This window comes from Spodoptera frugiperda, chromosome 10 (assembly GCF_023101765.2).
Source record: "Spodoptera frugiperda isolate SF20-4 chromosome 10, AGI-APGP_CSIRO_Sfru_2.0, whole genome shotgun sequence".
NCBI lineage: Eukaryota > Metazoa > Arthropoda > Insecta > Lepidoptera > Noctuidae > Spodoptera > Spodoptera frugiperda.
In genome coordinates, this window is record NC_064221.1 from 9,900,769 (window position 1) to 9,915,669 (window position 14,901).

The following is a 14,901-nucleotide window of genomic DNA, read 5'->3' on the forward strand; positions in this document are numbered from 1 at the left end:
ATCGTAGAAAGAATTGACTTTCAATTCGGATTTGCCGTAGACAGAATTCCAGAATATATGGTCGCTTATCCCAGTGTTTTGTTTGAAATTAACATTGTGTATGCCACGCTTATTATAAAGTTGTTGAGAAAAATGCTGGACTTATGGATGGAGACGGTTAAAACTTCAACTAATGGTGATTCGGAGAGTTATTGGAGAGAAGCAATGAAGGTGTTTTCAAATATACTGGAAGCATACGAATTGTTTAAGAAAACTTTTCGACTAATCGTAAGAATTATATTTTCGTTATTATTTATGTTTAGAAATGGTATATATTTTTATGTACTAACTTAAAGAAGCGTTATTTATCATGATAACACTGATATACTATTTAAAAAGAGACTTTTTTGAGAGGGAAAATTATTCAATATCTTCTCCCGCCTATTGTAAGGCGAGAGGTAATGTTAGACTCTTACTGACTAAAATCCGCCCCGTTGCTACCCCTGCTTATCAACCCGGAGTAACAGGCTAGGTAATCCGTTCTGTCGAAAAGAGGCTTAGACCTGGATGTAGGTGTATCCCATCTTGGCGATGATGGGTGGTATTTTTTCTTCTTTAAGGCTAAATTTAATTTTCACATGATAATTATCAGCACCCTATAAGTGGCCACTGCTGACCAAAGGCCTATTCTGAATCGGGGAAGGTTTAATCATTAACCACGTTTGCTCAATGTGGATTGGCAATTTCAAACTTATGATTAGAAATTATAAGCCCAGGTTTCCTCATAATGTTTTTCCCTGATTGTCAGTGGTGTTAATTTAATTGTATTGAAATTATTTTCAGTTAACCTTTTGCACGCTGTACATCGTTTCATACAGCCTCATGGCAGTTTCAATTACCTTACAATTCAAAACAGTACAAGATGATGTATTTATTGTAAGTATTGCAAAATTTTTTTTTTGTTTATAAAAATGGGGCCAATTGTGACTTATGTGCAGTAAGACAAAAGTTTAGTCTGAGTGTCCGTGCCGTATATACTTTGATGACCATAAAATCCATTTTTGGGGATATAAGACATTAATTATTTAATTTCATCAATAGCATTTTATTATTTTTGCAGTATCATAAGTTTATAATGACATATGGTCAATGGTTGGCGAAGACCATCTTTCTGTTTGGTTTCTTTTGCAACGAGTGTGAAAAATTCTACGATGTCTTAAATGAATCGCAAGGTTTAAAAATGTTGTTTCTAAGAACAGGGGAGTATTCAGGTACTTATAACTAATACGATTTTATATTAAGCTGTTAGCTGAACAGCTGTTCTCGAGATTTGCGCTATATTGTGGTCAAAGCACATTTAACAAGCTCAGTTTATGACCACCGCTAGCTGCCAGTGTGCATACGGATAGTCGCGTGTGTGGTGCAAGCTTGCTTTCGATCGCAGTTGCAGGTGAGCGATGCGACGTTGTTTCGCTTGTACCAAGCGGGCGGGTCGCCACCACCCGGCTCATTGTCCGGTCCTTACGTTGGAAGAGTTGGCGCCTCAAATACAACTCAAGAGGTCCGTGCGCTTGCCACCCATCGTCAACTTTTTTGTATTGACGTTATGAAATAAATCATACGACATAAAATTAAAAGTTCAAATTTAAATGAAAATTTAATTGCCATTTTGAAGCGGTGCGGTAATTTATAATTATAATAACTATTTTGTATTGTATTTACAGATGTAAAACTGAAGATGTTGAAAAACATCCAACGGCTACAGAGAGCGTCGTTCAAGAAGATGAGTGCGTATGGCCTGTTTGTAGTAGACGCCACACTGCCGCTGCAGTTAGCCGGGATCATTAGCACGTACACTATAACTCAGATACAGCTTGAACTGACGATGTCATAACGCAAGGCATTAATTATAAAGTTAACCCTTTAATTGCCTAGTTAAATATCAATCACAATGCCCCTAGCGCGCAGCTACTAATTGAAAAAAATATATATCTACACTAAATAAGGAAGAGCAATCGTGTGAATAGAACGATATGCGACACAGGCGGTTAAAGGGTTAAATCATTTAATTCGATTAGATCCGTAAGGTATAAAATATTAAACTATGTCTAAATGAATTTCGTTCATTATTATGCAGTGAAGCAGGAAAATTGCTTCAAAACACTTCTCCCTCTGTTTTTTAACCCAGACATAGGTAATTACATTTTAATGAAACCCCACACGTAAATATTATTATGTCATTAAATTAGGCCTTAGACTTTCACCTAAATTGATAACGCTCAAATCAATATACGTACTGATTGATTTTTTATTGTCTGCCTACTTTGTGTTCCTACAGATATGAAGAAAGATGTTTGGACGCGTAAACAAAAAGTCAAAACCAATAATACTAAACAATGTCTTAATCCAAAATGTATCAAGACCGCAATACGCAGAAGTACTTCTGAATAATATAGTTGATAAAGATCTGCAATTAGTGCTAAAACCTTTAAATCTTGCACAAAACCTATTCTTCTGCGCCAAGTTTTCTATACGAGACAACTTCGTAACTTCTAACAGTCCTTGCTATAATTATTTTTCAGTATTCTGTGCTATATTATACACTAGTTTCCTATCGATACTACTTATCATATCCTGTGTATATCTTTTTAGTCGTACTACTGTTTTAATCATAATTTTGCAAATGTTCTACCAAGCCTATTCTGCCTGTTTTGGGTACACAGTCAACATCATTTCCTATATCGTCCACTGCAATAATAATGTCTTTCTTCTTTTAAAAATCCAGCACGTGCTTAGATCTCTTAAAATTGATGGTAAATATCTTAGAAGAGTCTTATTTTTCAATTGGACCTTGGTCGTCATAATAAGTATTCTGTATATGTCGGGCAAAATTAATGAGAACTTTAAGATTGAAGTTAATGCTATTATATTACAATCTCCTACAATTTTGTTTGAAGTAAACATTTTGTATGCAACGTGTATTGTAAAGTTCCTGCAAAAAGCGCTAAATGTGTGGATGGACGAAGTGAAGAAACCGATTAGTCAAGATTTAGAAGAAAAACGTTACTGGAACAAAATGTTTAAAATGTACTTAAATATCTTGGAAGCCTATGACTTGTTCCAGAAAACATTTCGACTGCTCGTAAGACTACTAAGTATTATTCAGTACTTGTTTAATGTTTATGGTACAGGCCGGTAAACGAGTAGACGGTTCACCTGATGGTAAGCGATTGCTGCCGCCATGCCATGGACACCCGATTGGGAAGATTGGGACTTGAGGTAATTGGGCCTCCGGTAACCTCACTCACACAACGTAAACAAACACAAGCGTTGGTTCACGTCAGTTTTCTGTAAAGCCGTGATATTATTCCGGTCGAGCTGGCCCATTCGTACCGAGGTATACCGTAATATATATTAATTGTCCATAAATAAATAAATAACCTAAAAACGTAATTTTTTAAGGAGCCTAATATTTTATGTTTCGTGTTTCAGGTGACATTTTGTATTATATACACAATCTCGTACAGTTTGATGACTGTTTCCATTGGCATACAAATGGACAGACTCATAGGAGGTGGCATGGTGGTAAGATTAGATTACATGTTACCCTGAGTCTTCCTCATTTGATTTTTATAACTAATTAATAAAGTCATTAAGCCGCAAACTTGAAATGGAACTGAGCTAGTCATGTCTGCCGCATGTCAGACGAGCGGTGGGCTAAGGCTCGTCTCTAAGGATAGTGGCTTGAGCCCGCTCAACGTCCAAAGACGTCGCGACAGGCTCAAAAGGAGATGACGGGACGAACTTGACATCAATGACAGGGATTGACCGCAAAAGGCCTTACACTAAGAGTAATGGAAGGAGGGTAGGGAAGCCTTTGTCCTGCAATGGGAAGATCATCTCTAAAATCGAAATCGAATAAAAAAAAAGTAACTCGAATACTCGTAGGTACTTACTTTGGAATTTTTTACTAATCCGTTGAGGCAAAGCGGTTAAGTAAATTCTTCGAAGGTCGATTATAATTAACGAATTATTTGTGATTCATAATGTATAAAGAACTAGCTTAGTTAAGATATTATTATGTACATACGTTTATTTTCAGGTTTCAGCGTTTTCTGTATCAAATGGGCAATGGCTTATAAGGAACATATTCTTACTAGCATTATTTTGTAGTGAATGTGAAAAGTTCTATGGCGTTTTAAATGAAATACAATTGCTAAATGGACTGTGTATGAATTCAATGAATCATTCAGGTACTTGAATAACTTATTCAGATTCCTTTTTAGATTTAAATTTCCTTTTTTTTTGTTTTAAGCCAGTGAGGGAGTAAACGGATCACGCGTCGGTTTTTTGTGAGGCCGTATCCGCTGGAGCCGGCACTATTCATGCATTGCTCTCCCACAGTTCATTAATTTTATTCTATTTAATTCACAGATGCACAAATAAGAATGTTGAAAAACATCCAACGTCTGCAGAGAGCGTCGTTCAAGAAGATGAGTGCTTATGGCCTGTTTGTAGTAGACGCCACACTGCCGCTGCAGTTAGCCGGGATCATTAGCACATACACTATAGCGCAGCTGCAACTTGTGTTACCTTAGAATTAAAAGAAATCAGATTCAGTTTAGTTTAGCTTCTATAAGCTGAACTGAAAAATATGCCATCGGATTGATCTGTACAATTGTTTAATATTTTTATAAAACAAAAAATATTTTGTTGATTTCGTTATATCTGGACTTGATTGATGACTTGAACTTAATAAATTCATTATTCAATTGATACTATCCAATGTTTTAATTTAATTAGCTATTGTTGATATAATAATAAAATACACGAATAGTAACATATTGATTGCTGTCTTGGTAGACCGTAGATTTTGTTACCATAGAAATAAAAATCACAATAAAATGAATCCTACGCCAAAATTAAATAGTTTAGTGATTCATAATGTACCAAGGCAACAACACAAAGAAGGAGTTACCACAATTATAGATAAAGACTTACAATCAGTACTTAGACCGTTGAATTTCACCCAAAACATGTTCATCTGCGCGAAGTATTCTATTCGGGACAATGTCGTTACTTCGAACAGTCCTTACTATAAGTGTTTTTCTATAATCTGCATATTCTTTTACTTAGGCTTCGAAATATACGTCACTGTTGCGTTCCTTTTGTATTTTCCTATTCCAAAATTTTTATCTATGTTAATGCGAATAAATTATATACATATTGTCTTCTTAACTGGTTATGCTATAAGCATCAGTTCCAATATCATTCATAGTCGCAATAATGTGCTGCTCGTGTTGAAAATCCAAAATGTGCTTAAATCTCTTGACATTAAAGGTGAAAATCTTAAAACATTGGTCGTCGTCACCTGGGTTTTTGTTATCTCTCTTCATGTATGTTGCTGTTTAATAAGAAGTAGCTTTTTCTCGGGACTTTCTGTTGGAGATATATTATGTTTTCTTATAAATTACATTAGCGTCTTATTTGAAACGAATATTTTGTATGCGGTGGTCATTCTGAAGTTACTGAGAAAGATGCTCAATGTATGGATGGAGAAATTTATAAAGTCCACTAAAGAATCAATGAGGGAACGTCGTTGGAATACAATGTATAAAACATACTCAAATATATTGGAAGCTTATACACTATTCGTAGAAACATTTCGACTACTAGTAAGTTTACTAATTTTATTTCTATAGGACTTGAAATTTTATTCAAATTAACAAATTCACAAGGATCAAATGAAACCACTACAGTATAGTTTAAAACAAAATCGCTTTCTCTGTATTTACAATTATAGGTAACAACAGCATGCGTATTATGATATTTTTTAACAATAATATTAAAGAAACTAAAAATCAAAATAAAGTGTGAATAAAAAAACAAAAATAATCTCAGCAAAAATTAACAAAAACAGAACGAATTGCCGATTTTAAGCTAAAGTACGTCACTCCCTCTGATAATTCTAAGGAACTTAGGGAGGCGCTGGAAGTGAATATCAAGTTCTGGCAACTTATTTGTCAGGTCATTGTACAGACGGGCCAAACGTACAACCGGTGAATTACGATCAATCTTGTTTTACAAAATTTGAGTTTAAACAATCTGCATGGGTACCTCGGTATTCTCGTAGGTACATGATATATAAACTGACCAACCAGTGTAGGACTATCAATTTTGTCAGTTAACGACTTTATGCAAGAAGGACATGTCGAGACACAGTCGGCGCCCGGAAAGCGTATCGAGAATAAGACTAATAATAATAATTTCTATAGGACTTGAAATTTTATTCAAATTAACAAATTCTCAAGGATCAAATGAAACCACTACAGTATAGTGTAAAACAAAATCGCTTTCTCTGTCCCTTTATTTTCTACGCGACGGATTTTGATGAGGTTTTTTCAATACATAGAGTGATTTAAGAGGAAGGTTTATATGTAATATAAATGTTTGTTTTAAAATTTAATGCAAAATTGTTTTTAGGTGACATTTTCCATACTATACATAGTCTTTAATTGTCTAATGGCAGTGGCAATAGGTATAGAATTAGAAAAATTGTCGGCTACAATGAGACGAGTAAGTTTTTCAGTCACAGAATCATAACGCACTATCGCCTGTCATGGCGACCAGTTTTTTTATTTTGCGCCCATGGATTTGATTTGGACATTGATTGTGGGATTGAGTTCAAACACATTGTCGCTACTATCATTTGCACTATTTATGCTAAATGCTTTGTAACTTTGTAACCGAAGTTTATTTAAAATATATGGAAATCTTCATAATTTTTTTCTTTGTTGGATCATTGTTTTCATTTCAGTAAAATCTAATTATTCATCATCATTATATAATTTTATTTCCTTTTCAGAATGTACTATATCTTATGTCTAATGGAGTGTGGTTTATAAAAAACCTAATTTTGCTCATACTGTTGTGCAGCGAATCTGAAAAATTTTCTTCGACCTTAAATAACATACGAATTATGAATACTATGTTAATGAATTCAACAGAATACTCAGGTACACAGGATACTTCTATTTTAATGTAGTGTAGCAAATAAAATAGATTGACTTGGCCATCGCATGAAAACACAAGTGTACCAACTTTTGTTGATATTTTTCGTAATATATTGTTTAGTCTATTTCATGATTATGAATAATTACGATGGTCTATTGCATGATTATGTGCGATGGTCAAGTCGATCTATTTTATTTGCGACTTAGTATTATATGGATCTCACAATTTTTTGCGGCAGGAAAACTAAGGTGCGAGACTTGGGCTTTTTTACAGGTTTTTTTTGATGGTGTTAATATTTATTAGATTGTACAACATAATTATATTTTAAAAAGAGTAACGAATTAAGTTGCTTGTTCGTTCTTTCGAAGCTACAATTTGGATCGAGCACATAGCTACAGTGACGAACAGACTGATAGACGTTTCAAAAGTACATAATAATGGTTTAGTTGTTATAAATGCTTTACAAACGAATGTTTTTTTACAGATAATGAAAGAAAGATATTGAAAAACATCCAACGTCTGCAGAGAGCGTCGTTCAAGAAGATGAGTGCGTATGGCCTGTTTGTAGTAGACGCCACACTGCCGCTGCAGTTAGCCGGGATCATTAGCACGTACACTATAGCGCAGCTACAAATGTATTACGATAAAACTTAATAAAAAAGAAGAGTAAAATAATAAAATAATATTCATAGAGAAATAAGAGAGCTACCTACCACGAAATTTAAAAGAAAGCTAAAAAACTGGCTTATTGAAAAGTGCTTCTATATTTAACCAAATCCCTGTTTTTATCATATCCCTGCTGCATATATATTTTATGATTCTTGATCTAATCCATAATTGTCCTACTAATTTAATTATTATGTTATCGGCTTACTGACATAACTGTTTGACGAGGACGCACGCTTCTGTTACGCGCATCAGTCGTCGCGTCGCCGTCGTGCGGTTTATGAATAGCCTCAAGTATGGCTTGAAATTTTCGAGTTGCTCGTCAAACAGTTACGTGAGTAAGCCGTATAATAATAATTTATTTTGTGTGTCTCTCGAAACTTACAATAAAATTATGTGCTACTAATATTATAAAATTGAAAGTTTGTTTGTTTGTATGTCTATTTGTTACTTCTTAACGTCAAAACAGCTAAAGGAATAGAAATAAAATTTGGAACAAGTGTAAATTATGGTTTTAAATAACACATAAACCACGGTTATCCCACGGCAACGAGCGAAACCGTTAGCAGAAGCTAGTGTTAAATATAATTAATTACATTAGCCGGAATGAGTAAACTGCAGACAGCCATTAGCAAACTGTTTATTCTTTATACAATATGATAGATTATAAATGGCATGTAACGTATATGCATCGCTAATGTATTCATAACAAATTACTTTAGTTAAATTGTTACAATAAACCTCCTTGGTAAGTGTCCTCATACTCATCGCGTCAAATTAACACTTGTAACTTGACTCTACGTTCTTTTAAGGTAAGCGTCCACATGCCCACATCGCACGCAACGGATTTTAGTTTGTCTTGTATAGAAACTCATACAATTGATTTCACTGATCCGCATCGTACGGACCGTAACATCGGCAATGCCTACATGCGACCGACGCCCGGAGTATCTCTTGCGACGGCTGGGACGTGAAGAGGTTGTTAGCTCCTCCTTAGCTAGCATGACTGCTTCGCAGAAGGAGGAAACGGCATCCCAGGCCCCCTCGCTCCGCACTATGGCCTGAACCAGTGCCGGACACGATAGATCGCCGTCGTGTTTGTGGACGCTTACCTTTATAAGGAACTTCACGTTCATGATATTCTGATAACAATCAAGGACATTTCTACTACTTAACAACAATAAAATAAAACAATTTCTTGATTGCTTCCTTTGTGATTCATCAATTTGTTTTTCAGTCGATACCAAAACCATTGAATAGTCTAAACGAGTCTTGTGATACAAGTAACTATTATTATCAAAAACAATGTCAAGATGAAGAGTACGTAGAAAGATGTTTAAAGAAGAATTAAATAGCATGATTGTAGAAGATTTTCTATCAATGTTAAGACCGTTGAATTTAATGCAAAACATATTCTTCTGCGCAAAATATCGTATACGGAATAACTTTATAACAAAGAATAGATATTGCTACATGTATCTTTCGATATTGTTTTGTCTCGCATACATTACTTATTTAGCGTGTATAATATATTCATTCATCTATCTTTTACGTTTACATGTTTTGTTTTTGTCCATCGCTTTATCTATTTTCTACCAATTTTTTTCCTGCTTTCTGGGCTACCTCTTAAACATAATTTCAAACACAATCCATAAGAAAAATAATATTCTACTGGTGTTAAAAATTCAGAATGTGTACAAAGGTTTAAAAATGAATAGAAAAGATATTAAATACTTGGTGATGTTTAATTGGGCTGCTGTAGTGATCTTGAATGTGCTATACATTATAGAAAAAACCGATTTCGATCCTGAAATTACAATTTATCGCGTCATTAATATTTTGTTTACTTATACAAACGTTTTATTTGAACTAAATGTTGTGTATGCTGTATTTTTTGTGAAATTACTTAGAAAAGTGCTTAATGTATGGGTGGAAGAAATTAAAAGGCCAAGAATTGAAGATTTACAAAGTGAATGTCATTGGAATAGAATGTTTAAAGTGTACTCGAATATTCTAGAAGCTTATGAATTGTTTCAGGAGACATTTCGATTGCTTGTAAGAACTTTTACTATATTTTTTGATTAAAAACCATTGATTCACATTTTGCAATTGAGCGGTTAAAGTTACAATGACGATTAGTTTAAGAAAAAACCTATCTTTTAAAAACTGTCTGATAAATTGACTGACTGACTGACGGACTGACTGATTTTTAATATTTTGTTTTGGCGTTCAAAAGTGCTTAATTCAAAAGACCAGGAAGTCTAAATATAATAAATAATGTTGACTATAAATTTGATTTAACTGTGACTAAGACTTTGTCTTTGACGTTGACTTTGACGTTGACGTTGACGTTGACATTGACTATAATTATCATTCCAATGTATTACTGGTCTGTTTTATTAACATAATCTGCTTCACTGTTATAATTGTATTTTATTTCAGATACTATTTTATACAACATACACGATATCTTATAGTCTTATGACTGTTTCCATTGCTGTACAATATTATAAATTATATAACTATGATATGTTGAGTGTAAGTATAATTTTACATTACATAAATATTATACCACCTTCATAATAGTAGAGTAGTCTGTGCGATGTTATCGTGTCTACGCACGCTACTCGCGATGAAGAATCCCCCTATGACTTGAAACTAGTAGAGCTTTTCTTAACTTTCTTAACGTTAATTGACGCTAGTAAACCTGGATTTTTAGTTAATTTAGTATGTTTCATGATAGTCATTATAAAAATATACTTTCATAAGAATTATAATAAAGTACCCAGTTAACTAAATATAAGCAAGCGCAGGCATCGTCTTGTATCTTGTATCTTGTATCGGTAAAAGTGATAAAACTTTTTTATTCTTTTCCAGGATGCATTCTCAATATCACCAAATGTCCAATGGCTACTGAAAAATGTGTTTTTATTAACGTTCTTATGTCATGAATGTGAAAAATTTTACTCAGATCTGAATGAAACTCTGTATATGGATATCAATATGCCATCTGTAGAGTATCGCTCAGGTAAATTATATTTTATTATGTAATTTCAATGTTATTCTACAATAATATGTTTTTATAATATGTTTCAAATTTATTTATTTAGGGTACCTAAATAAATTGTATTTTTACAAAAGCACCCACGACGCAGAAGAAAATCAAAGTATGGGGCAATCTTTAAAAAAAACACCCGACGACGTATCACCTAATAGTAAGCAATCGACGCTACCTATGGACAATCGAAACACCAGAAGCGTAACAAGAGCGTTGCTGGCATTTTGGGGGTTAAGCATTTGAGGATCCTTGGGGAATCAGAAATTGAGAAGATTTGGGAGGTTCCGCCTCCGGTATCCGAACTCACACGTTGAAACACAAGCAAATGTAGCTTCACGTCGGTTTTCTGTGAGGCCGTACCCGGTGGAACCGGCACCATTCATTCCGAAGCATAACTCTCGCACAGTTGATTAATTTTATTCGGTTTAATTTATAGATGAACAAGTAAAGATGTTGAAAAACGTCCAACGTCTGCAGAGAGCGTCGTTCAAGAAGATGAGTGCGTATGGCCTGTTTGTAGTAGACGCCACACTGCCGCTGCAGTTAGCCGGGATCATTAGCACATACACTATAGCGCAGCTACAGCTTATAATACCGAAAATCTAAAAGTGTGGGAGAGCCATGCTTCGGCACGAATGGGCCGGCTCGACCGGAGTGATACCACGGCCTCACAGAAAACCGACGTGAAACAACGCTTGCGTTGTGTTTCGTTGTGTGAGTGAGGTTACCGGAGGCCCAATTCCCCCTTCCCAATCTTCCCCATCCCCGATTCCCGAACATAAATTCCTAACTCCCAAAAAGCCGGCAACGCACTTGTAACGCCTTTGGTGTTTCAAGTGTCCATGGGCGGCGGCGATTGCTTACCATCAGGTAATACGTCTGCTCGATTGCCGGCTTGTTCCATAAAAAAAAAAAAAAAAAAAAAAGTTTGAAGTTATTATAACATTTTGTAAAATCTAATTTTATAATTGTCGTATGTCTGTGTAAAGATTATCAATTTTATACAAAAATAAAATTAATATTCCTAATGTTGAATATTTTTTAATTGAATGTGCGTAGAATGCCCCTGCATGTGATGACATATTTTTTTACTCTAACATGTATATTGAAAGTCATGTCACTCTTTAACGGCACGCGCCCGTGAGGTGCAAGCTCGCAGTCTGCGCGCCAATGACGAGTTGCAAGCGCGCGGAAAGCGCGGCGTGATTCGGGACTTCAGGGTACAGCAAGGGCGATGCGACGTTATTTCGTTCACTGGCACCTGGTGGGCGACTCGCTGTCGGCCAGCAGTAAGCATGTGGTCATCGCGCTGTAAGCGCACGGGCGTCTCAACTGCAACTCCACTCCACCCACCTTCCACTTTTTGCTTTCATGTTTTCACATTTAAATGGCAAGTTAATTGCTGCGTTGCAGCGGTGCCATTTAAATATTATATGACCATTGCCGTGTACATTCAACATTAGGTATTAAAATACACTTAATTTCGAAAGTCCTTAAACTTATTTCATTTCGGTAATAAAGTTGATTACTTTTACGTAAATGTATTTTATATCCAGTAAAAATATACTAAAAATATTTATATTGCTGTTGATATTCTCAATGTAATACTTGATTGATTAGTTTAATATTAAATATTATTTAGGCCTTGACCGTTTCATTTAAACATTAGATTTTAATCTAAACTGACAGAACTGTATTCTTCTTTATTGCTTCACATTTGTCTAAACTATCGCGGTCATGTTGTGGTATCCATATACAGGGTGACTTTGAATTCGACGTATTCCTCTCGGGAGGTGATAATACAACTAATTTCCTACAAAAATAGCCCTGAGGTCCTTGGGCGGAAAGTGGCTAGTTTCTGAGATATTCAACATTTTTGGTTTTGGTAAAAATATCCCGAACTGATTACAAAAACATCAATAAATAAAAAAATACTGGTTGGATTTTAGTTATTTTAGTTTTAATCAGTTGCCAATACATCAGTTATCATTTATAAATACTAATAATGGCAGAATTATCATTCGTTTTAAAATAGCAAGTAATTTCCTATGAAATTTTGTTTTGTTTCACTAATTTGGTCAATAGATAACTGGATTTATTTCGAAAAAAATATATGACACTAAGCGTACAAACTATTAGAAAAACTTCCTTGGTTTATTAGCTACCCAGAAACGTAAAATTATTTACAATATTCTCAAAAACAAATGAATTAATTGATGATAAGTAGAGTGTAAAGAGAAAAGCGCAATTTCAAAAACAACTTATTTTGCAAAATTTTGTTCAAAATGAACTTCCCTACGACGAATACATGTCCGAACACACTTCCTTATCCTTGTGACGTTCACTCTTGGGCTGAATATGCGTTTTATTTCGTCACAAGAATTTCGATGCTCGGCCAATTCCCTCTGCATAAACAAGGGACTTCATGTAAAAATTAACCAGCGTTAGATTCTGGACACCGCGCTTGCTATGTAGTTGGACCCCCATGCCAATATAACGCCTGGGAACCAAGGTATCCAACCATTACCTCACAGTAGTTCGATAGTGCACTGGATAAACTATCACAATATCCATTATTAGCCACAAAAAGTTAACAAAATCCGAAAAAAGTAAACAATCGTTAGCGCATCGCGGCTTTAATTCAAATGTTTGCAGGGGTATCATAAATAATTATTTGATTGGACCCTACTTTTCATCCAACAATTTAAATGGTGAGAATTATGAAAAAAATTTAAGGAATGTGCTAGGGTCATTGTTTTAAATTTGAATTTAGAAACAAGATGAAATAACTTATTCTACTTACTGAATTAATTTATTATTTTGATTGACGAATTTATTCCACATGACGATTGTCAAGTGCATTACGAACTACTGTGCGGTAATGGTCGGGTACATTGATTCTCAGGCATTGGATTAGTAGGACGGACCAACTACATGGCATGCACAATGACCAGAACCTAACGCCGGTTGATTTTTACATGAAGTCCCTTGTTTATACAGACGGAATTGGCTGTGTATCGAAATTCTTCTCCGAAACATATTTGAAGATAGTGACGAAATAAGACGCATATTCAGTCCAAGAGTGACCGTCATAGAGATAAGGAAGCTTGTTCGGGCATGTATTCGTCATAGGGGAGGTCACTTTGAACAAAATTTTGCAAATAAAGATGTTTTTGAAATTGCCCTTTTCTCTTTACACTCTACTTATCATCAATTATTTCATTTGTTTTTGGGAATATTGTAAATAATTTTACGTTTCTGGGTAGCTAATAAACCAAGGAAGTTTTTCTAATAGTTTGTACGCTTAGTGTCATATATTTTTTTCGAAATAAATCCAGTTATCTATTGACCAAATTAGTGAAACAAAACAAAATTTCATAGGAAATTACTTGCTATTTTAAAACGAATGATAATTCTGCCATTATTAGTATTTATAAATGATAACTGATGTATTGGCAACTGATTAAAACTAAAATAACTAAAATCCAACCAGTATTTTTTTATTTATTGATGTTTTTGTAATCAATTCGGGATATTTTTACCAAAACCAAAAATGTTGAATATCTCAGAAACTAGCCACTTTCCGCCCAAGGACCTCAGGGCTATTTTTGTAGGAAATTAGTTGTATTATCACCTCCCGAGAGGAATACGTCGAATTCAAAGTCACCCTGTATATTTTAAAGCTGGACATAGTTTCCCTCACGATACCCACCATCTTGGCAGACTCTCCTACATATATTTTGGAACACACCAAATTAAAAAGTGAACATGAAATCAAAATTAAACAAAGTGATAATTAAAGAAATACCCAGGCAGCAATACCAAGAAGTACTACTAGACAATATAGTCGATAAAGATTTACAATCAGTGCTAAGACCTCTGCATTTAATGCAAAGCATATTCTTCTGCGCGAAGTATTCCATCCGAGACAACTTCATAACTCCCAACAGTACTTGTTACAACTGCTGTTCTATATCATACATTGTATTGTACATCTTAATTCTTCTCTTTTTTCTTTTTATAATGCTTGTGCTATTTTCGTTCCACAATGTCTTGTTAAATATAAGTTCGAGGATGACCATTCAGATATGCGCTTGTTTACTTGTAATGCTGCTGCACATTTGTTCAAATGTGGTCCATAGCAACAACAATGTGTTGGTTGTCTTAAAAATTCAATATGCGTT

General features: G+C 34.6%; 1 protein-coding gene across 1 annotated transcript in view; it reads left to right on the forward strand.

Annotated features, from left to right (window-relative positions):
* Window positions 1–14,901, forward strand: part of LOC118277304 (protein EFR3 homolog cmp44E) — a 501,236-nt gene that overhangs the window by 138,856 nt on the left and 347,479 nt on the right. The window lies entirely within an intron of this gene.